Source organism: Tasmannia lanceolata, unplaced genomic scaffold, assembly GCF_043159265.1.
Source record: "Tasmannia lanceolata isolate RefF3 unplaced genomic scaffold, GAP_Taslan_0.1 ptg000003l, whole genome shotgun sequence".
NCBI classification, from domain to species: Eukaryota; Viridiplantae; Streptophyta; class Magnoliopsida; order Canellales; family Winteraceae; genus Tasmannia; species Tasmannia lanceolata.
In genome coordinates, this window is record NW_027518680.1 from 31,945,711 (window position 1) to 31,966,005 (window position 20,295).

At 47.6% G+C, this 20,295-nt stretch overlaps 28 non-coding genes across 28 annotated transcripts; all 28 read left to right on the top strand.

Moving 5' to 3' along the window:
* Positions 1 to 504: 504 nt before the first annotated feature.
* LOC143875250 (5S ribosomal RNA) lies at positions 505 to 623 on the top strand. The gene has a single exon (XR_013249907.1). It is a non-coding gene; the product is annotated as a 5S ribosomal RNA (ribosomal RNA).
* A 597-nt stretch (positions 624 to 1,220) lies between these two features.
* On the top strand, positions 1,221 to 1,339 carry LOC143874414 (5S ribosomal RNA). Its single transcript, XR_013249094.1, has one exon. It is a non-coding gene; the product is annotated as a 5S ribosomal RNA (ribosomal RNA).
* Positions 1,340 to 1,936: 597 nt separating this feature from the next.
* Positions 1,937 to 2,055, top strand: LOC143874415 (5S ribosomal RNA). The gene has a single exon (XR_013249095.1). It is a non-coding gene; the product is annotated as a 5S ribosomal RNA (ribosomal RNA).
* A 597-nt stretch (positions 2,056 to 2,652) lies between these two features.
* Positions 2,653 to 2,771, top strand: LOC143872759 (5S ribosomal RNA). The gene has a single exon (XR_013247492.1). It is a non-coding gene; the product is annotated as a 5S ribosomal RNA (ribosomal RNA).
* Positions 2,772 to 3,368: 597 nt separating this feature from the next.
* Positions 3,369 to 3,487, top strand: LOC143873909 (5S ribosomal RNA). The gene has a single exon (XR_013248604.1). It is a non-coding gene; the product is annotated as a 5S ribosomal RNA (ribosomal RNA).
* Positions 3,488 to 4,084: 597 nt separating this feature from the next.
* Positions 4,085 to 4,203, top strand: LOC143874161 (5S ribosomal RNA). Its single transcript, XR_013248850.1, has one exon. It is a non-coding gene; the product is annotated as a 5S ribosomal RNA (ribosomal RNA).
* Positions 4,204 to 4,800: 597 nt separating this feature from the next.
* On the top strand, positions 4,801 to 4,919 carry LOC143875251 (5S ribosomal RNA). Its single transcript, XR_013249909.1, has one exon. It is a non-coding gene; the product is annotated as a 5S ribosomal RNA (ribosomal RNA).
* A 597-nt stretch (positions 4,920 to 5,516) lies between these two features.
* LOC143874416 (5S ribosomal RNA) lies at positions 5,517 to 5,635 on the top strand. The gene has a single exon (XR_013249096.1). It is a non-coding gene; the product is annotated as a 5S ribosomal RNA (ribosomal RNA).
* Positions 5,636 to 6,232: 597 nt separating this feature from the next.
* Positions 6,233 to 6,351, top strand: LOC143872761 (5S ribosomal RNA). The gene has a single exon (XR_013247494.1). It is a non-coding gene; the product is annotated as a 5S ribosomal RNA (ribosomal RNA).
* A 597-nt stretch (positions 6,352 to 6,948) lies between these two features.
* LOC143874795 (5S ribosomal RNA) lies at positions 6,949 to 7,067 on the top strand. The gene has a single exon (XR_013249465.1). It is a non-coding gene; the product is annotated as a 5S ribosomal RNA (ribosomal RNA).
* A 597-nt stretch (positions 7,068 to 7,664) lies between these two features.
* On the top strand, positions 7,665 to 7,783 carry LOC143874162 (5S ribosomal RNA). Its single transcript, XR_013248851.1, has one exon. It is a non-coding gene; the product is annotated as a 5S ribosomal RNA (ribosomal RNA).
* A 597-nt stretch (positions 7,784 to 8,380) lies between these two features.
* On the top strand, positions 8,381 to 8,499 carry LOC143873910 (5S ribosomal RNA). The gene has a single exon (XR_013248605.1). It is a non-coding gene; the product is annotated as a 5S ribosomal RNA (ribosomal RNA).
* Positions 8,500 to 9,096: 597 nt separating this feature from the next.
* Positions 9,097 to 9,215, top strand: LOC143874163 (5S ribosomal RNA). The gene has a single exon (XR_013248852.1). It is a non-coding gene; the product is annotated as a 5S ribosomal RNA (ribosomal RNA).
* A 597-nt stretch (positions 9,216 to 9,812) lies between these two features.
* Positions 9,813 to 9,931, top strand: LOC143875291 (5S ribosomal RNA). Its single transcript, XR_013249947.1, has one exon. It is a non-coding gene; the product is annotated as a 5S ribosomal RNA (ribosomal RNA).
* Positions 9,932 to 10,525: 594 nt separating this feature from the next.
* LOC143872762 (5S ribosomal RNA) lies at positions 10,526 to 10,644 on the top strand. The gene has a single exon (XR_013247495.1). It is a non-coding gene; the product is annotated as a 5S ribosomal RNA (ribosomal RNA).
* Positions 10,645 to 11,241: 597 nt separating this feature from the next.
* On the top strand, positions 11,242 to 11,360 carry LOC143874796 (5S ribosomal RNA). Its single transcript, XR_013249466.1, has one exon. It is a non-coding gene; the product is annotated as a 5S ribosomal RNA (ribosomal RNA).
* A 597-nt stretch (positions 11,361 to 11,957) lies between these two features.
* Positions 11,958 to 12,076, top strand: LOC143874165 (5S ribosomal RNA). Its single transcript, XR_013248853.1, has one exon. It is a non-coding gene; the product is annotated as a 5S ribosomal RNA (ribosomal RNA).
* A 597-nt stretch (positions 12,077 to 12,673) lies between these two features.
* LOC143873911 (5S ribosomal RNA) lies at positions 12,674 to 12,792 on the top strand. The gene has a single exon (XR_013248606.1). It is a non-coding gene; the product is annotated as a 5S ribosomal RNA (ribosomal RNA).
* A 597-nt stretch (positions 12,793 to 13,389) lies between these two features.
* LOC143874166 (5S ribosomal RNA) lies at positions 13,390 to 13,508 on the top strand. The gene has a single exon (XR_013248854.1). It is a non-coding gene; the product is annotated as a 5S ribosomal RNA (ribosomal RNA).
* Positions 13,509 to 14,105: 597 nt separating this feature from the next.
* Positions 14,106 to 14,224, top strand: LOC143875292 (5S ribosomal RNA). Its single transcript, XR_013249948.1, has one exon. It is a non-coding gene; the product is annotated as a 5S ribosomal RNA (ribosomal RNA).
* Positions 14,225 to 14,821: 597 nt separating this feature from the next.
* LOC143874167 (5S ribosomal RNA) lies at positions 14,822 to 14,940 on the top strand. The gene has a single exon (XR_013248855.1). It is a non-coding gene; the product is annotated as a 5S ribosomal RNA (ribosomal RNA).
* Positions 14,941 to 15,537: 597 nt separating this feature from the next.
* LOC143875293 (5S ribosomal RNA) lies at positions 15,538 to 15,656 on the top strand. Its single transcript, XR_013249949.1, has one exon. It is a non-coding gene; the product is annotated as a 5S ribosomal RNA (ribosomal RNA).
* A 594-nt stretch (positions 15,657 to 16,250) lies between these two features.
* Positions 16,251 to 16,369, top strand: LOC143872763 (5S ribosomal RNA). Its single transcript, XR_013247496.1, has one exon. It is a non-coding gene; the product is annotated as a 5S ribosomal RNA (ribosomal RNA).
* A 597-nt stretch (positions 16,370 to 16,966) lies between these two features.
* On the top strand, positions 16,967 to 17,085 carry LOC143873492 (5S ribosomal RNA). The gene has a single exon (XR_013248200.1). It is a non-coding gene; the product is annotated as a 5S ribosomal RNA (ribosomal RNA).
* Positions 17,086 to 17,682: 597 nt separating this feature from the next.
* LOC143873912 (5S ribosomal RNA) lies at positions 17,683 to 17,801 on the top strand. Its single transcript, XR_013248607.1, has one exon. It is a non-coding gene; the product is annotated as a 5S ribosomal RNA (ribosomal RNA).
* Positions 17,802 to 18,398: 597 nt separating this feature from the next.
* On the top strand, positions 18,399 to 18,517 carry LOC143873913 (5S ribosomal RNA). Its single transcript, XR_013248608.1, has one exon. It is a non-coding gene; the product is annotated as a 5S ribosomal RNA (ribosomal RNA).
* Positions 18,518 to 19,114: 597 nt separating this feature from the next.
* LOC143874168 (5S ribosomal RNA) lies at positions 19,115 to 19,233 on the top strand. Its single transcript, XR_013248856.1, has one exon. It is a non-coding gene; the product is annotated as a 5S ribosomal RNA (ribosomal RNA).
* A 597-nt stretch (positions 19,234 to 19,830) lies between these two features.
* On the top strand, positions 19,831 to 19,949 carry LOC143875294 (5S ribosomal RNA). The gene has a single exon (XR_013249950.1). It is a non-coding gene; the product is annotated as a 5S ribosomal RNA (ribosomal RNA).
* Positions 19,950 to 20,295: the final 346 nt, after the last annotated feature.

Below are 20,295 nucleotides of genomic sequence, written 5' to 3' on the forward strand. Positions count from 1 at the left end.
TCCTACGTTTCGGTTCGGATCTTTTTATTTTCTTCCGGATGGTGAATTCAAATACCTCCGGTCTTTATTACGGCGGGGTGATAGTGTCGTTTGATTCGATAAACAGAATTCGTTCTGACATTTCATTTGCGGTCAAATTATAGCGGGGGTTTGTTTAGATTCAGTGACGTACAGGCTATAGCGGATGAGTGTACTAGTGGATGCGAGTCATGAATCCGGTCGGAAGGTGTTTACTGGCCGTGAGCTACCCTTGGTGCACAAATATCGTTCCGACGATAACTTTTGATCCGCCCGTCAGATCGTGGCGATTCTTATATTGATTCGGGGGTAATCGGGAAGATTCATCGCGCGATGACAGCCTTGGCGGTCATCCGGCTTCCCGACATGCTCGGATCGTCCATCCGATGGCATCTAGCAGGATTTTTTCGCACTTTCATTTAAACGGACTTCGTACGACAATGCGAGTCGAAACTCTTTATTACTTTGACAATGGGGAGGCATGCTGGGTGAGATCATACCACCAAAAATGCATTGGATCCCATCAGAACTCCGAAGTTAAGCGTGCTTGGGCGAGAGTAGTACTAGGATGGGTGACCTCCTGGGAAGTCCTCGTGTTGCACCCCTGTCACTTTTTTCGGCTATCTACCACTTTTTTCGAACAATCTTTCGGTTGTGGAATATTGAAGCGAACTGAAACGCACGTTTAGTGCGTCGCCTCCTAGGTTTTGGTTCGGATCTTTTTATTTTCTTCCGGATGGTGAATTCGAAGACGTCCGGTCTTTATTATGGCGAGGTGATAGTGTCGTTTGATTCGATAAACGGAATTCGTTCTGACATTTCATTTGCGGTCAAATTATAGCGGGGGTTTGTTTAGATTCAGTGGCGTACAGGCTATAGCGGATGAGTGTACTAGTGGATGCGAGTCATGAATCCGGTCGGAAGGTGTTTACTGGCCGTGAGCTACCCTTGGTGCACAAATATCGTTCCGACGATAACTTTTGATCCGCCCGTCAGATCGTGGCGATTCTTATATTGATTCGGGGGTAATCGGGAAGATTCATCGCGCGATGACAGCCCTGGCGGTCATCCGGCTTCCCGACATGCTCGGATCGTCCATCCGATGTTATCTAGCAGGATTTTTTCGCACTTTCATTTAAACGGACTTCGTACGACAATGCGAGTGGAAACTCTTTATTACTTTGACAATGGAGAGGCATGCTGGGTGCGATCATACCAGCACAAATGCACTGGATCCCATCAGAACTCCGAAGTTAAGCGTGCTTGGGCGAGAGTAGTACTAGGATGGGTGACCTCCTGGCAAGTCCTCGTGTTGCACCCCTGTCACTTTTTTCGGCTATCTACCACTTTTTTCGAAAAATCTTTCGGTTCTGGAACATCGATGCGAATTGAAACGCACGTTTAGTGCGACGCCTCCTACGTTTCGGTTGGGATCTTTTTATTTTCTGCCGGATAGTGAATTCAAATACGTCCGGTCTTTATTATGGCGGGGTGATAGTGTCGTTTGATTCGATAAACGGAATTCGTTCTGACATTTCATTTGCGGTCAAATTATAGCGGGGGTTTGTTTAGATTCAGTGACGTACAAGCTATAGCGGATGAGTGTACTAGTGGATGAAAGTCATGAATCCGGTCGGAAGGTGTTTACTGGCCGTGAGCTACCCTTGGTGCACAAATATCGTTCCGACGATAACTTTTGATCCGCCCGTCAGATCGTGGCGATTCTTATATTGATTCGGGGGTACTCGGGAAGATTAATCGCGCGATGACAGCCATGGCGGTCATCCGGCTTTCCGACATGCTCGGATCGTCCATCCGGTGTCATCTAGCAGGATTTTTTCGCACTTTCATTTAAACGGACTTCGTACGACAATGCGAGTGGAAACTCTTTATTACTTTGACAATGGAGAGGCATGCTGGGTGCGATCATACCAGCACAAATGCACTGGATCCCATCAGAACTCCGAAGTTAAGCGTGCTTGGGCGAGAGTAGTACTAGGATGGGTGACCTCCTGGCAAGTCCTCGTGTTGCACCCCTGTCACTTTTTTCGGCTATCTACCACTTTTTTCGAACAATCTTTCGGTTCTGGAACATCGATGCGAACTGAAACGCACGTTTAGTGCGACGCCTCCTACGTTTCGGTTGGGATCTTTTTATTTTCTGCCGGATAGTGAATTCAAATACGTCCGGTCTTTATTATGGCGGGGTGATAGTGTCGTTTGATTCGATAAACGGAATTCGTTCTGACATTTTATTTGCGGTCAAATTATAGCGGGGGTTTGTTTAGATTCAGTGACGTACAAGCTATAGCGGATGAGTGTACTAGTGGATGAAAGTCATGAATCCGGTCGGAAGGTGTTTACTGGCCGTGAGCTACCCTTGGTGCACAAATATCGTTCCGACGATAACTTTTGATCCGCCCGTCAGATCGTGGCGATTCTTATATTGATTCGGGGGTACTCGGGAAGATTAATCGCGCGATGACAGCCATGGCGGTCATCCGGCTTTCCGACATGCTCGGATCGTCCATCCGGTGTCATCTAGCAGGATTTTTTCGCACTTTCATTTAAACGGACTTCGTACGACAATGCGAGTGGAAACTCTTTATTACTTTGACAATAGAGAGGCATGCTGGGTGCGATCATACCAGCACAAATGCACTGGATCCCATCAGAACTCCGAAGTTAAGCGTGCTTGGGCGAGAGTAGTACTAGGATGGGTGACCTCCTGGGAAGTCCTCGTGTTGCACCCCTGTCACTTTTTTCGGCTATCTACCACTTTTTTCGAACAATCTTTCGGTTCTGGAACATCGATGCGAACTGAAACGCACGTTTAGTGCGTCGCCTCCTACGTTTCGGTTCGGATCTTTTTATTTTCTTTCGGATGGTGAATTCAAATACGTTCGGTCTTTATTATGGCGGGGTGATAGTGTCGTTTGATTCGATAAACGGAATTCGTTCTGACATTTCATTTGCGGTCAAATTATAGCGGGCGTTTGTTTAGATTCAGTGACGTACAGGCTATAGCGGATGAGTGTACTAGTGGATGCGAGTCATGAATCCGGTCGGAAGGTGTTTACTGGCCGTGAGCTACCCTTGGTGCACAAATATCGTTCCGACGATAACTTTTGATCCGCCCGTCAGATCGTAGCGATTCTTATATTGATTCGGGGGTACTCGGGAAGATTCATCGCGCGATGACAGCCCTGGCGGTTATCCGGCTTCCCGACATGCTCGGATCGTCCATCCGGTGTCATCTAGCAGGATTTTTTCGCACTTTCATTTAAACGGACTTCGTACGACAATGCGAGTGGAAACTCTTTATTACTTTGACAATGGAGAGGCATGCTGGGTGCGATCATACCAGCACAAATGCACTGGATCCCATCAGAAATCCGAAGTTAAGCGTGCTTGGGCGAGAGTAGTACTAGGATGGGTGACCTCCTGGGAAGTCCTCGTGTTGCACCCCTGTCACTTTTTTCGGCTATCTACCACTTTTTTCGAACAATCTTTCGGTTCTGGAATATCGATGCGAACTGAAACGCACGTTTAGTGCGTCGCCTCCTTGGTTTCGGTTCGTATCTTTTTATTTTCTTCCGGATGGTGAATTCGAAGACGTCCGGTCTTTATTATGGCGGGGTGATAGTGTCGTTTGATTCGATAAACGGAATTCGTTCTGACATTTCATTTGCGGTCAAATTATAGCGGGGGTTTGTTTAGATTCAGTGACGTACAGGCTATAGCGGATGAGTGTACTAGTGGATGCGAGTCATGAATCCGGTCGGAAGGTGTTTACTGGCCTTGAGCTACCCTTGGTGCACAAATATCGTTCCGACGATAACTTTTAATCCGCCCGTCAGATCGTGGCGATTCTTATATTGATTCGGGGGTAATCGGGAAGATTCATCGCGCGATGACAGCCTTGGCGGTCATCCGGCTTCCCGACATGCTCGGATCGTCCATCCGATGTCATCTAGCAGGATTTTTTCGCACTTTCATTTAAACGGACTTCGTACGACAAAGCGAGTGGAAACTCTTTATTACTTTGACAATGGAGAGGCATGCTGGGTCCGATCATACCAGCACAAATGCACTGGATCCCATCAGAACTCCGAAGTTAAGCGTGCTTGGGCGAGAGTAGTACTAGGATGGGTGACCTCCTGGGAAGTCCTCGTGTTGCACCCCTGTCACTTTTTTCGGCTATCTACCACTTTTTTCGAACAATCTTTCGGTTCTGGAACATCGATGCGAACTGAAACGCACGTTTATTGCGACGCCTCCTACGTTTCGGTTCGGATCTTTTTATTTTCTTCCGGATGGTGAATTCAAATACCTCCGGTCTTTATTACGGCGGGGTGATAGTGTCGTTTGATTCGATAAACGGAATTCGTTCTGACATTTCATTTGCGGTCAAATTATAGCGGGGGTTTGTTTAGATTCAGTGACGTACAGGCTATAGCGGATGAGTGTACTAGTGGATGCGAGTCATGAATCCGGTCGGAAGGTGTTTACTGGCCGTGAGCTACCCTTGGTGCACAAATATCGTTCCGACGATAACTTTTGATCCGCCCGTCAGATCGTGGCGATTCTTATATTGATTCGAGGGTAATCGGGAAGATTCATCGCGCGATGACAGCCCTGGCGGTCATCCGGCTTCCCGACATGCTCGGATCGTCCATCCGATGGCATCTAGCAGGATTTTTTCGCACTTTCATTTAAACGGACTTCGTACGACAATGCGAGTCGAAACTCTTTATTACTTTGACATTGGGGAGGCATGCTGGGTGAGATCATACCACCAAAAATGCATTGGATCCCATCAGAACTCCGAAGTTAAGCGTGCTTGGGCGAGAGTAGTACTAGGATGGGTGACCTCCTGGGAAGTCCTCGTGTTGCACCCCTGTCACTTTTTTCGGCTCTCTACCACTTTTTTCGAACAATCTTTCGGTTGTGGAATATTGAAGCGAACTGAAACGCACGTTTAGTGCGTCGCCTCCTAGGTTTTGGTTCGGATCTTTTTATTTTCTTCCGGATGGTGAATTCGAAGACGTCCGGTCTTTATTATGGCGAGGTGATAGTGTCGTTTGATTCGATAAACGGAATTCGTTCTGACATTTCATTTGCGGTCAAATTATAGCGGGGGTTTGTTTAGATTCAGTGGCGTACAGGCTATAGCGGATGAGTGTACTAGTGGATGCGAGTCATGAATCCGGTCGGAAGGTGTTTACTGGCCGTGAGCTACCCTTGGTGCACAAATATCGTTCCGACGATAACTTTTGATCCGCCCGTCAGATCGTGGCGATTCTTATATTGATTCGGGGGTAATCGGGAAGATTCATCGCGCGATGACAGCCCTGGCGGTCATCCGGCTTCCCGACATGCTCGGATCGTCCATCCGATGTTATCTAGCAGGATTTTTTCGCACTTTCATTTAAACGGACTTCGTACGACAATGCGAGTGGAAACTCTTTATTACTTTGACAATGGAGAGGCATGCTGGGTGCGATCATACCAGCACAAATGCACTGGATCCCATCAGAACTCCGAAGTTAAGCGTGCTTGGGCGAGAGTAGTACTAGGATGGGTGACCTCCTGGCAAGTCCTCGTGTTGCACCCCTGTCACTTTTTTCGGCTATCTACCACTTTTTTCGAAAAATCTTTCGGTTCTGGAACATCGATGCGAACTGAAACGCACGTTTAGTGCGACGCCTCCTACGTTTCGGTTGGGATCTTTTTATTTTCTGCCGGATAGTGAATTCAAATACGTCCGGTCTTTATTATGGCGGGGTGATAGTGTCGTTCGATTCGATAAACGGAATTCGTTCTGACATTTCATTTGCGGTCAAATTATAGCGGGGGTTTGTTTAGATTCAGTGACGTACAAGCTATAGCGGATGAGTGTACTAGTGGATGAAACTCATGAATCCGGTCGGAAGGTGTTTACTGGCCGTGAGCTACCCTTGGTGCACAAATATCGTTCCGACGATAACTTTTGATCCGCCCGTCAGATCGTGGCGATTCTTATATTGATTCGAGGGTACTCGGGAAGATTAATCGCGCGATGACAGCCGTGGCGGTCATCCGGCTTTCCGACATGCTCGGATCGTCCATCCGGTGTCATCTAGCAGGATTTTTTCGCACTTTCATTTAAACGGACTTCGTACGACAATGCGAGTGGAAACTCTTTATTACTTTGACAATGGAGAGGCATGCTGGGTGCGATCATACCAGCACAAATGCACTGGATCCCATCAGAACTCCGAAGTTAAGCGTGCTTGGGCGAGAGTAGTACTAGGATGGGTGACCTCCTGGGAAGTCCTCGTGTTGCACCCCTGTCACTTTTTTCGGCTATCTACCACTTTTTTCGAACAATCTTTCGGTTCTGGAACATCGATGCGAACTGAAACGCACGTTTAGTGCGTCGCCTCCTACGTTTCGGTTCGGATCTTTTTATTTTCTTTCGGATGGTGAATTCAAATACGTTCGGTCTTTATTATGGCGGGGTGATAGTGTCGTTTGATTCGATAAACGGAATTCGTTCTGACATTTCATTTGCGGTCAAATTATAGCGGGGGTTTGTTTAGATTCAGTGACGTACAGGCTATAGCGGATGAGTGTACTAGTGGATGCGAGTCATGAATCCGGTCGGAAGGTGTTTACTGGCCGTGAGCTACCCTTGGTGCACAAATATCGTTCCGACGATAACTTTTGATCCGCCCGTCAGATCGTGGCGATTCTTATATTGATTCGGGGGTACTCGGGAAGATTCATCGCGCGATGACAGCCCTGGCGTTTATCAGGCTTCCCGACATGCTCGGATCGTCCATCCGGTGTCATCTAGCAGGATTTTTTCGCACTTTCATTTAAACGGACTTCGTACGACAATGCGAGTGGAAACTCTTTATTACTTTGACAATGGAGAGGCATGCTGGGTGCGATCATACCAGCACAAATGCACTGGATCCAATCAGAAATCCGAAGTTAAGCGTGCTTGGGCGAGAGTAGTACTAGGATGGGTGACCTCCTGGGAAGTCCTCGTGTTGCACCCCTGTCACTTTTTTCGGCTATCTACCACTTTTTTCGAACAATCTTTCGGTTTTGGAATATCGATGCGAACTGAAACGCACGTTTAGTGCGTCGCCTCCTTGGTTTCGGTTCGTATCTTTTTATTTTCTTCCGGATGGTGAATTCGAAGACGTCCGGTCTTTATTATGGCGGGGTGATAGTGTCGTTTGATTCGATAAACGGAATTCGTTCTGACATTTCATTTGCGGTCAAATTATAGCGGGGGTTTGTTTAGATTCAGTGACGTACAGGCTATAGCGGATGAGTGTACTAGTGGATGCGAGTCATGAATCCGGTCGGAAGGTGTTTACTGGCCGTGAGCTACCCTTGGTGCACAAATATCGTTCCGACGATAACTTTTGATCCGCCCGTCAGATCGTGGCGATTCTTATATTGATTCGGGGGTAATCGGGAAGATTCATCGCGCGATGACAGCCTTGGCGGTCATCCGGCTTCCCGACATGCTCGGATCGTCCATCCGATGTCATCTAGCAGGATTTTTTCGCACTTTCATTTAAACGGACTTCGTACGACAAAGCGAGTGGAAACTCTTTATTACTTTGACAATGGAGAGGCATGCTGGGTCCGATCATACCAGCACAAATGCACTGGATCCCATCAGAACTCCGAAGTTAAGCGTGCTTGGGCGAGAGTAGTACTAGGATGGGTGACCTCCTGGGAAGTCCTCGTGTTGCACCCCTGTCACTTTTTTCGGCTATCTACCACTTTTTTCGAACAATCTTTCGGTTCTGGAACATCGATGCGAACTGAAACGCACGTTTATTGCGACGCCTCCTACGTTTCGGTTCGGATCTTTTTATTTTCTTCCGGATGGTGAATTCAAATACCTCCGGTCTTTATTACGGCGGGGTGATAGTGTCGTTTGATTCGATAAACGGAATTCGTTCTGACATTTCATTTGCGGTCAAATTATAGCGGGGGTTTGTTTAGATTCAGTGACGTACAGGCTATAGCGGATGAGTGTACTAGTGGATGCGAGTCATGAATCCGGTCGGAAGGTGTTTACTGGCCGTGAGCTACCCTTGGTGCACAAATATCGTTCCGACGATAACTTTTGATCCGCCCGTCAGATCGTGGCGATTCTTATATTGATTCGGGGGTACTCGGGAAGATTCATCGCGCGATGACAGCCCTGGCGTTTATCCGGCTTCCCGACATGCTCGGATCGTCCATCCGGTGTCATCTAGCAGGATTTTTTCGCACTTTCATTTAAACGGACTTCGTACGACAATGCGAGTGGAAACTCTTTATTACTTTGACAATGGAGAGGCATGCTGGGTGCGATCATACCAGCACAAATGCACTGGATCCCATCAGAAATCCGAAGTTAAGCGTGCTTGGGCGAGAGTAGTACTAGGATGGGTGACCTCCTGGGAAGTCCTCGTGTTGCACCCCTGTCACTTTTTTCGGCTATCTACCACTTTTTTCGAACAATCTTTCGGTTTTGGAATATCGATGCGAACTGAAACGCACGTTTAGTGCGTCGCCTCCTTGGTTTCGGTTCGTATCTTTTTATTTTCTTCCGGATGGTGAATTCGAAGACGTCCGGTCTTTATTATGGCGGGGTGATAGTGTCGTTTGATTCGATAAACGGAATTCGTTCTGACATTTCATTTGCGGTCAAATTATAGCGGGGGTTTGTTTAGATTCAGTGACGTACAGGCTATAGCGGATGAGTGTACTAGTGGATGCGAGTCATGAATCCGGTCGGAAGGTGTTTACTGGCCGTGAGCTACCCTTGGTGCACAAATATCGTTCCGACGATAACTTTTGATCCGCCCGTCAGATCGTGGCGATTCTTATATTGATTCGGGGGTAATCGGGAAGATTCATCGCGCGATGACAGCCTTGGCGGTCATCCGGCTTCCCGACATGCTCGGATCGTCCATCCGATGTCATCTAGCAGGATTTTTTCGCACTTTCATTTAAACGGACTTCGTACGACAAAGCGAGTGGAAACTCTTTATTACTTTGACAATGGAGAGGCATGCTGGGTCCGATCATACCAGCACAAATGCACTGGATCCCATCAGAACTCCGAAGTTAAGCGTGCTTGGGCGAGAGTAGTACTAGGATGGGTGACCTCCTGGGAAGTCCTCGTGTTGCACCCCTGTCACTTTTTTCGGCTATCTACCACTTTTTTCGAACAATCTTTCGGTTCTGGAACATCGATGCGAACTGAAACGCACGTTTATTGCGACGCCTCCTACGTTTCGGTTCGGATCTTTTTATTTTCTTCCGGATGGTGAATTCAAATACCTCCGGTCTTTATTACGGCGGGGTGATAGTGTCGTTTGATTCGATAAACGGAATTCGTTCTGACATTTCATTTGCGGTCAAATTATAGCGGGGGTTTGTTTAGATTCAGTGACGTACAGGCTATAGCGGATGAGTGTACTAGTGGATGCGAGTCATGAATCCGGTCGGAAGGTGTTTACTGGCCGTGAGCTACCCTTGGTGCACAAATATCGTTCCGACGATAACTTTTGATCCGCCCGTCAGATCGTGGCGATTCTTATATTGATTCGGGGGTAATCGGGAAGATTCATCGCGCGATGACAGCCCTGGCGGTCATCCGGCTTCCCGACATGCTCGGATCGTCCATCCGATGGCATCTAGCAGGATTTTTTCGCACTTTCATTTAAACGGACTTCGTACGACAATGCGAGTCGAAACTCTTTATTACTTTGACAATGGAGAGGCATGCTGGGTGAGATCATACCACCAAAAATGCATTGGATCCCATCAGAACTCCGAAGTTAAGCGTGCTTGGGCGAGAGTAGTACTAGGATGGGTGACCTCCTGGGAAGTCCTCGTGTTGCACCTCTGTCACTTTTTTCGGCTATCTACCACTTTTTTCGAACAATCTTTCGGTTCTGGAATATTGAAGCGAACTGAAACGCACGTTTAGTGCGTCGCCTCCTAGGTTTTGGTTCGGATCTTTTTATTTTCTTCCGGATGGTGAATTCGAAGACGTCCGGTCTTTATTATGGCGAGGTGATAGTGTCGTTTGATTCGATAAACGGAATTCGTTCTGACATTTCATTTGCGGTCAAATTATAGCGGGGGTTTGTTTAGATTCAGTGGCGTACAGGCTATAGCGGATGAGTGTACTAGTGGATGCGAGTCATGAATCCGGTCGGAAGGTGTTTACTGACCGTGAGCTACCCTTGGTGCACAAATATCGTTCCGACGATAACTTTTGATCCGCCCGTCAGATCGTGGCGATTCTTATATTGATTCGGGGGTAATCGGGAAGATTCATCGCGCGATGACAGCCCTGGCGGTCATCCGGCTTCCCGACATGCTCGGATCGTCCATCCGATGTTATCTAGCAGGATTTTTTCGCACTTTCATTTAAACGGACTTCGTACGACAATGCGAGTGGAAACTCTTTATTTTGACAATGGATAGGCATGCTGGGTGCGATCATACCAGCACAAATGCACTGGATCCCATCAGAACTCCGAAGTTAAGCGTGCTTGGGCGAGAGTAGTACTAGGATGGGTGACCTCCTGGGAAGTCCTCGTGTTGCACCCCTGTCACTTTTTTCGGCTATCTACCACTTTTTTCGAACAATCTTTCGGTTCTGGAACATCGATGCGAACTGAAACGCACGTTTAGTGCGTCGCCTCCTACGTTTCGGTTCGGATCTTTTTATTTTCTTTCGGATGGTGAATTCAAATACGTTCGGTCTTTATTATGGCGGGGTGATAGTGTCGTTTGATTCGATAAACGGAATTCGTTCTGACATTTCATTTGCGGTCAAATTATAGCGGGGGTTTGTTTAGATTCAGTGACGTACAGGCTATAGCGGATGAGTGTACTAGTGGATGCGAGTCATGAATCCGGTCGGAAGGTGTTTACTGGCCGTGAGCTACCCTTGGTGCACAAATATCGTTCCGACGATAACTTTTGATCCGCCCGTCAGATCGTGGCGATTCTTATATTGATTCGGGGGTACTCGGGAAGATTCATCGCGCGATGACAGCCCTGGCGTTTATCAGGCTTCCCGACATGCTCGGATCGTCCATCCGGTGTCATCTAGCAGGATTTTTTCGCACTTTCATTTAAACGGACTTCGTACGACAATGCGAGTGGAAACTCTTTATTACTTTGACAATGGAGAGGCATGCTGGGTGCGATCATACCAGCACAAATGCACTGGATCCAATCAGAAATCCGAAGTTAAGCGTGCTTGGGCGAGAGTAGTACTAGGATGGGTGACCTCCTGGGAAGTCCTCGTGTTGCACCCCTGTCACTTTTTTCGGCTATCTACCACTTTTTTCGAACAATCTTTCGGTTTTGGAATATCGATGCGAACTGAAACGCACGTTTAGTGCGTCGCCTCCTTGGTTTCGGTTCGTATCTTTTTATTTTCTTCCGGATGGTGAATTCAAAGACGTCCGGTCTTTATTATGGCGGGGTGATAGTGTCGTTTGATTCGATAAACGGAATTCGTTCTGACATTTCATTTGCGGTCAAATTATAGCGGGGGTTTGTTTAGATTCAGTGACGTACAGGCTATAGCGGATGAGTGTACTAGTGGATGCGAGTCATGAATCCGGTCGGAAGGTGTTTACTGGCCGTGAGCTACCCTTGGTGCACAAATATCGTTCCGACGATAACTTTTGATCCGCCCGTCAGATCGTGGCGATTCTTATATTGATTCGGGGGTAATCGGGAAGATTCATCGCGCGATGACAGCCTTGGCGGTCATCCGGCTTCCCGACATGCTCGGATCGTCCATCCGATGTCATCTAGCAGGATTTTTTCGCACTTTCATTTAAACGGACTTCGTACGACAAAGCGAGTGGAAACTCTTTATTACTTTGACAATGGAGAGGCATGCTGGGTCCGATCATACCAGCACAAATGCACTGGATCCCATCAGAACTCCGAAGTTAAGCGTGCTTGGGCGAGAGTAGTACTAGGATGGGTGACCTCCTGGGAAGTCCTCGTGTTGCACCCCTGTCACTTTTTTCGGCTATCTACCACTTTTTTCGAACAATCTTTCGGTTCTGGAACATCGATGCGAACTGAAACGCACGTTTATTGCGACGCCTCCTACGTTTCGGTTCGGATCTTTTTATTTTCTTCCGGATGGTGAATTCAAATACCTCCGGTCTTTATTACGGCGGGGTGATAGTGTCGTTTGATTCGATAAACGGAATTCGTTCTGACATTTCATTTGCGGTCAAATTATAGCGGGGGTTTGTTTAGATTCAGTGACGTACAGGCTATAGCGGATGAGTGTACTAGTGGATGCGAGTCATGAATCCGGTCGGAAGGTGTTTACTGGCCGTGAGCTACCCTTGGTGCACAAATATCGTTCCGACGATAACTTTTGATCCGCCCGTCAGATCGTGGCGATTCTTATATTGATTCGGGGGTACTCGGGAAGATTCATCGCGCGATGACAGCCCTGGCGTTTATCCGGCTTCCCGACATGCTCGGATCGTCCATCCGGTGTCATCTAGCAGGATTTTTTCGCACTTTCATTTAAACGGACTTCGTACGACAATGCGAGTGGAAACTCTTTATTACTTTGACAATGGAGAGGCATGCTGGGTGCGATCATACCAGCACAAATGCACTGGATCCCATCAGAAATCCGAAGTTAAGCGTGCTTGGGCGAGAGTAGTACTAGGATGGGTGACCTCCTGGGAAGTCCTCGTGTTGCACCCCTGTCACTTTTTTCGGCTATCTACCACTTTTTTCGAACAATCTTTCGGTTTTGGAATATCGATGCGAACTGAAACGCACGTTTAGTGCGTCGCCTCCTTGGTTTCGGTTCGTATCTTTTTATTTTCTTCCGGATGGTGAATTCGAAGACGTCCGGTCTTTATTATGGCGGGGTGATAGTGTCGTTTGATTCGATAAACGGAATTCGTTCTGACATTTCATTTGCGGTCAAATTATAGCGGGGGTTTGTTTAGATTCAGTGACGTACAGGCTATAGCGGATGAGTGTACTAGTGGATGCGAGTCATGAATCCGGTCGGAAGGTGTTTACTGGCCGTGAGCTACCCTTGGTGCACAAATATCGTTCCGACGATAACTTTTGATCCGCCCGTCAGATCGTGGCGATTCTTATATTGATTCGGGGGTAATCGGGAAGATTCATCGCGCGATGACAGCCTTGGCGGTCATCCGGCTTCCCGACATGCTCGGATCGTCCATCCGATGTCATCTAGCAGGATTTTTTCGCACTTTCATTTAAACGGACTTCGTACGACAAAGCGAGTGGAAACTCTTTATTACTTTGACAATGGAGAGGCATGCTGGGTCCGATCATACCAGCACAAATGCACTGGATCCCATCAGAACTCCGAAGTTAAGCGTGCTTGGGCGAGAGTAGTACTAGGATGGGTGACCTCCTGGGAAGTCCTCGTGTTGCACCCCTGTCACTTTTTTCGGCTATCTACCACTTTTTTCGAACAATCTTTCGGTTCTGGAACATCGATGCGAACTGAAACGCACGTTTATTGCGACGCCTCCTACGTTTCGGTTCGGATCTTTTTATTTTCTTCCGGATGGTGAATTCAAATACCTCCGGTCTTTATTACGGCGGGGTGATAGTGTCGTTTGATTCGATAAACGGAATTCGTTCTGACATTTCATTTGCGGTCAAATTATAGCGGGGGTTTGTTTAGATTCAGTGACGTACAGGCTATAGCGGATGAGTGTACTAGTGGATGCGAGTCATGAATCCGGTCGGAAGGTGTTTACTGGCCGTGAGCTACCCTTGGTGCACAAATATCGTTCCGACGATAACTTTTGATCCGCCCGTCAGATCGTGGCGATTCTTATATTGATTCGGGGGTAATCGGGAAGATTCATCGCGCGATGACAGCCCTGGCGGTCATCCGGCTTCCCGACATGCTCGGATCGTCCATCCGATGGCATCTAGCAGGATTTTTTCGCACTTTCATTTAAACGGACTTCGTACGACAATGCGAGTCGAAACTCTTTATTACTTTGACAATGGAGAGGCATGCTGGGTGAGATCATACCACCAAAAATGCATTGGATCCCATCAGAACTCCGAAGTTAAGCGTGCTTGGGCGAGAGTAGTACTAGGATGGGTGACCTCCTGGGAAGTCCTCGTGTTGCACCTCTGTCACTTTTTTCGGCTATCTACCACTTTTTTCGAACAATCTTTCGGTTCTGGAATATTGAAGCGAACTGAAACGCACGTTTAGTGCGTCGCCTCCTTGGTTTCGGTTCGGATCTTTTTATTTTCTTCCGGATGGTGAATTCGAAGACGTCCGGTCTTTATTATGGCGGGGTGATAGTGTCGTTTGATTCGATAAACGGAATTCGTTCTGACATTTCATTTGCGGTCAAATTATAGCGGGGGTTTGTTTAGATTCAGTGACGTACAGGCTATAGCGGATGAGTGTACTAGTGGATGCGAGTCATGAATCCGGTCGGAAGGTGTTTACTGGCCGTGAGCTACCCTTGGTGCACAAATATCGTTCCGACGATAACTTTTGATCCGCCCGTCAGATCGTGGCGATTCTTATATTGATTCGGGGGTAATCGGGAAGATTCATCGCGCGATGACAGCCTTGGCGGTCATCCGGCTTCCCGACATGCTCGGATCGTCCATCCGATGTCATCTAGCAGGATTTTTTCGCACTTTCATTTAAACGGACTTCGTACGACAAAGCGAGTGGAAACTCTTTATTACTTTGACAATGGAGAGGCATGCTGGGTCCGATCATACCAGCACAAATGCACTGGATCCCATCAGAACTCCGAAGTTAAGCGTGCTTGGGCGAGAGTAGTACTAGGATGGGTGACCTCCTGGGAAGTCCTCGTGTTGCACCCCTGTCACTTTTTTCGGCTATCTACCACTTTTTTCGAACAATCTTTCGGTTCTGGAACATCGATGCGAACTGAAACGCACGTTTATTGCGACGCCTCCTACGTTTCGGTTCGGATCTTTTTATTTTCTTCCGGATGGTGAATTCAAATACCTCCGGTCTTTATTACGGCGGGGTGATAGTGTCGTTTGATTCGATAAACGGAATTCGTTCTGACATTTCATTTGCGGTCAAATTATAGCGGGGGTTTGTTTAGATTCAGTGACGTACAGGCTATAGCGGATGAGTGTACTAGTGGATGCGAGTCATGAATCCGGTCGGAAGGTGTTTACTGGCCGTGAGCTACCCTTGGTGCACAAATATCGTTCCGACGATAACTTTTGATCCGCCCGTCAGATCGTGGCGATTCTTATATTGATTCGGGGGTAATCGGGAAGATTCATCGCGCGATGACAGCCCTGGCGGTCATCCGGCTTCCCGACATGCTCGGATCGTCCATCCGATGGCATCTAGCAGGATTTTTTCGCACTTTCATTTAAACGGACTTCGTACGACAATGCGAGTCGAAACTCTTTATTACTTTGACAATGGAGAGGCATGCTGGGTGAGATCATACCACCAAAAATGCATTGGATCCCATCAGAACTCCGAAGTTAAGCGTGCTTGGGCGAGAGTAGTACTAGGATGGGTGACCTCCTGGGAAGTCCTCGTGTTGCACCTCTGTCACTTTTTTCGGCTATCTACCACTTTTTTCGAACAATCTTTCGGTTCTGGAATATTGAAGCGAACTGAAACGCACGTTTAGTGCGTCGCCTCCTAGGTTTTAGTTCGGATCTTTTTATTTTCTTCCGGATGGTGAATTCGAAGACGTCCGGTCTTTATTATGGCGAGGTGATAGTGTCGTTTGATTCGATAAACGGAATTCGTTCTGACATTTCATTTGCGGTCAAATTATAGCGGGGGTTTGTTTAGATTCAGTGGCGTACAGGCTATAGCGGATGAGTGTACTAGTGGATGCGAGTCATGAATCCGGTCGGAAGGTGTTTACTGACCGTGAGCTACCCTTGGTGCACAAATATCGTTCCGACGATAACTTTTGATCCGCCCGTCAGATCGTGGCGATTCTTATATTGATTCGGGGGTAATCGGGAAGATTCATCGCGCGATGACAGCCCTGGCGGTCATCCGGCTTCCCGACATGCTCGGATCGTCCATCCGATGTTATCTAGCAGGATTTTTTCGCACTTTCATTTAAACGGACTTCGTACGACAATGCGAGTGGAAACTCTTTATTTTGACAATGGATAGGCATGCTGGGTGCGATCATACCAGCACAAATGCACTGGATCCCATCAGAACTCCGAAGTTAAGCGTGCTTGGGCGAGAGTAGTACTAGGATGGGTGACCTCCTGGGAAGTCCTCGTGTTGCACCCCTGTCACTTTTTTGGGCTATCTACCACTTTTTTCGAAAAATCTTTCGGTTCTGAAATATCGATGCGAACTGAAACGCACGTTTAGTGCGTCGCCTCCTAGGTTTCGGTTCGGATCTTTTTATTTTCTTCCGGATGGTGAATTCGAAGACGTCCGGTCTTTATTATGGCGGGGTGATAGTGTCGTTTGATTCGATAAACGGAATTCGTTCTGACATTTCATTTGCGGTCAAATTATAGCGGGGGTTTGTTTAGATTCAGTGACGTACAGGCTATAGCGGATGAGTGTACTAGTGGATGCGAGTCATGAATCCGGTCGGAAGGTGTTTACTGGCCGTGAGCTACCCTTGGTGCACAAATATCGTTCCGACGATAACTTTTGATCCGCCCGTCAGATCGTGGCGATTCTTATATTGATTCGGGGGTAATCAGGAAGATTCATCGCGCGATGACAGCCTTGGCGGTCATCCGGCTTCCCGACATGCTCGGATCGTCCATCCGGTGTCATCTAGCAGGATTTTTTCGCACTTTCATTTAAACGGACTTCGTACGACAATGCGAGTGGAAACTCTTTATTACTTTGACAATGGAGAGGCATGCTGGGTGCGATCATACCAGCACAAATGCACTAGATCCCATCAGAACTCCGAAGTTAAGCGTGCTTGGGCGAGAGTAGTACTAGGATGGGTGACCTCCTGGGAAGTCCTCGTGTTGCACCCCTGTCACTTTTTTCGGCTATCTACCACTTTTTTCGAACAATCTTTCGGTTCTGGAACATCGATGCGAACTGAAACGCACGTTTAGGGCGACGCCTCCTACGTTTCGGTTGGGATCTTTTTATTTTCTGCCGGATAGTGAATTCAAATACGTCCGGTCTTTATTATGGCGGGGTGATAGTGTCGTTTGATTCGATAAACGGAATTCGTTCTGACATTTCATTTGCGGTCAAATTATAGCGGGGGTTTGTTTAGATTCAGTGACGTACAGGCTATAGCGGATGAGTGTACTAGTGGATGCGAGTCATGAATCCGGTCGGAAGGTGTTTACTGGCCGTGAGCTACCCTTGGTGCACAAATATCGTTCCGACGATAACTTTTGATCCGCCCGTCAGATCGTGGCGATTCTTATATTGATTCGGGGGTACTCGGGAAGATTCATCGCGCGATGACAGCCCTGGCGTTTATCCGGCTTCCCGACATGCTCGGATCGTCCATCCGGTGTCATCTAGCAGGATTTTTTCGCACTTTCATTTAAACGGACTTCGTACGACAATGCGAGTGGAAACTCTTTATTACTTTGACAATGGAGAGGCATGCTGGGTGCGATCATACCAGCACAAATGCACTGGATCCCATCAGAAATCCGAAGTTAAGCGTGCTTGGGCGAGAGTAGTACTAGGATGGGTGACCTCCTGGGAAGTCCTCGTGTTGCACCCCTGTCACTTTTTTCGGCTATCTACCACTTTTTTCGAACAATCTTTCGGTTTTGGAATATCGATGCGAACTGAAACGCACGTTTAGTGCGTCGCCTCCTTGGTTTCGGTTCGTATCTTTTTATTTTCTTCCGGATGGTGAATTCGAAGACGTCCGGTCTTTATTATGGCGGGGTGATAGTGTCGTTTGATTCGATAAACGGAATTCGTTCTGACATTTCATTTGCGGTCAAATTATAGCGGGGGTTTGTTTAGATTCAGTGACGTACAGGCTATAGCGGATGAGTGTACTAGTGGATGCGAGTCATGAATCCGGTCGGAAGGTGTTTACTGGCCGTGAGCTACCCTTGGTGCACAAATATCGTTCCGACGATAACTTTTGATCCGCCCGTCAGATCGTGGCGATTCTTATATTGATTCGGGGGTAATCGGGAAGATTCATCGCGCGATGACAGCCTTGGCGGTCATCCGGCTTCCCGACATGCTCGGATCGTCCATCCGATGTCATCTAGCAGGATTTTTTCGCACTTTCATTTAAACGGACTTCGTACGACAATGCGAGTGGAAACTCTTTATTACTTTGACAATGGAGAGGCATGCTGGGTGCGATCATACCAGCACAAATGCACTGGATCCCATCAGAAATCCGAAGTTAAGCGTGCTTGGGCGAGAGTAGTACTAGGATGGGTGACCTCCTGGGAAGTCCTCGTGTTGCACCCCTGTCACTTTTTTCGGCTATCTACCACTTTTTTCGAACAATCTTTCGGTTTTGGAATATCAATGCGAACTGAAACGCACGTTTAGTGCGTCGCCTCCTTGGTTTCGGTTCGTATCTTTTTATTTTCTTCCGGATGGTGAATTCGAAGACGTCCGGTCTTTATTATGGCGGGGTGATAGTGTCGTTTGATTCGATAAACGGAATTCGTTCTGACATTTCATTTGCGGTCAAATTATAGCGGGGGTTTGTTTAGATTCAGTGACGTACAGGCTATAGCGGATGAGTGTACTAGTGGATGCGAGTCATGAATCCGGTCGGAAGGTGTTTACTGGCCGTGAGCTACCCTTGGTGCACAAATATCGTTCCGACGATAACTTTTGATCCGCCCGTCAGATCGTGGCGATTCTTATATTGATTCGGGGGTAATCGGGAAGATTCATCGCGCGATGACAGCCTTGGCGGTCATCCGGCTTCCCGACATGCTCGGATCGTCCATCCGATGTCATCTAGCAGGATTTTTTCGCACTTTCATTTAAACGGACTTCGTACGACAAAGCGAGTGGAAACTCTTTATTACTTTGACAATGGAGAGGCATGCTGGGTCCGATCATACCAGCACAAATGCACTGGATCCCATCAGAACTCCGAAGTTAAGCGTGCTTGGGCGAGAGTAGTACTAGGATGGGTGACCTCCTGGGAAGTCCTCGTGTTGCACCCCTGTCACTTTTTTCGGCTATCTACCACTTTTTTCGAACAATCTTTCGGTTCTGGAACATCGATGCGAACTGAAACGCACGTTTATTGCGACGCCTCCTACGTTTCGGTTCGGATCTTTTTATTTTCTTCCGGATGGTGAATTCAAATACCTCCGGTCTTTATTACGGCGGGGTGATAGTGTCGTTTGATTCGATAAACGGAATTCGTTCTGACATTTCATTTGCGGTCAAATTATAGCGGGGGTTTGTTTAGATTCAGTGACGTACAGGCTATAGCGGATGAGTGTACTAGTGGATGCGAGTCATGAATCCGGTCGGAAGGTGTTTACTGGCCGTGAGCTACCCTTGGTGCACAAATATCGTTCCGACGATAACTTTTGATCCGCCCGTCAGATCGTGGCGATTCTTATATTGATTCGGGGGTAATCGGGAAGATTCATCGCGCGATGACAGCCCTGGCGGTCATCCGGCTTCCCGACATGCTCGGATCGTCCATCCGATGGCATCTAGCAGGATTTTTTCGCACTTTCATTTAAACGGACTTCGTACGACAATGCGAGTCGAAACTCTTTATTACTTTGACAATGGAGAGGCATGCTGGGTGAGATCATACCACCAAAAATGCATTGGATCCCATCAGAACTCCGAAGTTAAGCGTGCTTGGGCGAGAGTAGTACTAGGATGGGTGACCTCCTGGGAAGTCCTCGTGTTGCACCTCTGTCACTTTTTTCGGCTATCTACCACTTTTTTCGAACAATCTTTCGGTTCTGGAATATTGAAGCGAACTGAAACGCACGTTTAGTGCGTCGCCTCCTAGGTTTTGGTTCGGATCTTTTTATTTTCTTCCGGATGGTGAATTCGAAGACGTCCGGTCTTTATTATGGCGAGGTGATAGTGTCGTTTGATTCGATAAACGGAATTCGTTCTGACATTTCATTTGCGGTCAAATTATAGCGGGGGTTTGTTTAGATTCAGTGGCGTACAGGCTATAGCGGATGAGTGTACTAGTGGATGCGAGTCATGAATCCGGTCGGAAGGTGTTTACTGACCGTGAGCTACCCTTG